The 1,935-nt window shown below is 34.1% G+C and overlaps 1 protein-coding gene across 1 annotated transcript in view; it reads left to right on the forward strand.

Moving 5' to 3' along the window:
* The window catches only part of Adk (adenosine kinase), a 393,356-nt gene that overhangs the window by 98,113 nt on the left and 293,308 nt on the right, over positions 1-1,935 (forward strand). The window lies entirely within an intron of this gene.

Genomic DNA, 1,935 nt, shown 5'->3' on the forward strand with positions numbered 1-1,935 from the left:
TTTTATAGACACAAACAGTACCACATAAGACCAGAAGTCATAAACAGAATGGATGCCCGTGCTTATTGTTCATTATCCTATGTGGTGTATATTCTAGTTATAATTTGTTTTGAAGATTGTTGTTATAAAGGAAAGAAACTATACGTATGTGAAGTGCTAATAAGGAGATATATCATTCTCTAGTAATTTAAAATAGAGAAAATGTTTTAAATATTAAAAGTGATAATTGATTTAATCAGTAATAGGGACCATTTTAAAGACAAAAATGGCTAAACACGTGAAAAGTAGTATACCTGGTTTTAAATAGGTATTGCTCAGTGAGTTATATCTATTGAACATTAACATTAGAAATTAAAAGGAGATAGTCATGATAGTTGGGACACTTGATAACAGTAATAATCTCACTGTATGTTAGCATAAGCATGTATTTATGAAAACTTACATAAAGAGTTGTATTGTTTAATACTTGTGCAGATCTCTTTAATGTCTGACTTCATAGTGGACAACTGGATTCTCATCTGCTTCTCAGTTTGATTCATGACAGGTTTTGTTTTGTTTTTGTTAAAGTATATAAGTGAAATAAACTTTAGTGGGATACGGATCAATAAAAGCTTTCAAAAGCATATAGAATAGATTTTTCTGAGAACAACCTGTGCTCATATATGAAAATATACACAATTATACTCCTTAATTGTGAAAACTGAAAAAGAAAACAAAATCCAACATCCATTCTCATTTGCCATTGGAGCGATGACGTCATTACATATCATTCAGTCCCTGAAACACTTTTCCTGTGTGCTTGTTAAAAAAATCAAATTGGTATCCAGTTATGCCAACATCACTTGTTAAATATGCTTTTTTTTCATTTGATATATTTTGCTTCTTTATCAAAGATCAGGTGTTTGAAGATGTGTGGATTGGTATTTGGGTCTTCTATTCAGTTCCATTGGTCCTCCTGTCTTATGCCAATGCCAGGCTGTTTTCAGTACTGTAGCTCTGTAGTAGAGTTTGAAGTCAGGGATTGTGATGCCTCCAGAAGTTCTTTTATTGCACAAAATTGTTTTGGCTATCCTGGGTTTTTGGTTTTCCAAATGAAGTTGAGTATTGTTCTTTTGAGGTCTTTTTTGAAGGATTTTGATGGGCATTGCGTTGAATCTATAGGTAGATTGCTTCGGTAAGATTGCCGTTTTTACTATATTAATTTTGCCTACTCAAGAGCCTGGGAGGTCTTTCCACTTTCTGGTGTCTTCTTCAATTTCTTCAAAGATTTAAAGTTCTTGTCATACAAGTCTTCCACTTGTTTGGTTAGAGTTACTCTGAGATATTTTATGCTACTTGTGGCTATTGTGAAGGGTGTTGATTCTCTGATTTCTTCCCCAGTTCTTTTATCATCTGTGTACAGGAGGGCTACTGATTTTTTTTGAGTTAATCTTGTATCTTGCTACATTACTGAAAGTGTTTATGAGTTGTAGAAGTTCCTTGGTAGATATCAACATGTAGAAAACTGAAAATAGACCCATATCTATCACCATGCACAAAACTCAAGTCCAAATGGATCAAAGACTTCAACATAAAGCCAGCCACACAAACCTTACAGAAGAGAAAGTGGGAAGTACACTTGAATGCATTGGCACAGAGAACCACTTCCTACATATAACCCCAGCAGCACAGACACTGAGAGAAACAATTAATAAATGGGACCTCCTGAAACTGTAAAGCTTCTGTAAAGCAAAGGATACGGTCAACAAGATAAAACAACAGTCTACAGAATGAGAAAATATCTTCACCATCCCCACATCAGACAGAGGTCTGATCTCCAAAATATACAAAAAACTCAAGTTAGATACGTAAAGATCACACAATCCAATAAAAAAATGGAGTACAGACCTAAACAGAGAATTCTCAACAGAGGAATCTAAAATGGCTGAAAAACAC

Source organism: Microtus ochrogaster, unplaced genomic scaffold, assembly GCF_000317375.1.
Source record: "Microtus ochrogaster isolate Prairie Vole_2 unplaced genomic scaffold, MicOch1.0 UNK21, whole genome shotgun sequence".
NCBI lineage: Eukaryota > Metazoa > Chordata > Mammalia > Rodentia > Cricetidae > Microtus > Microtus ochrogaster.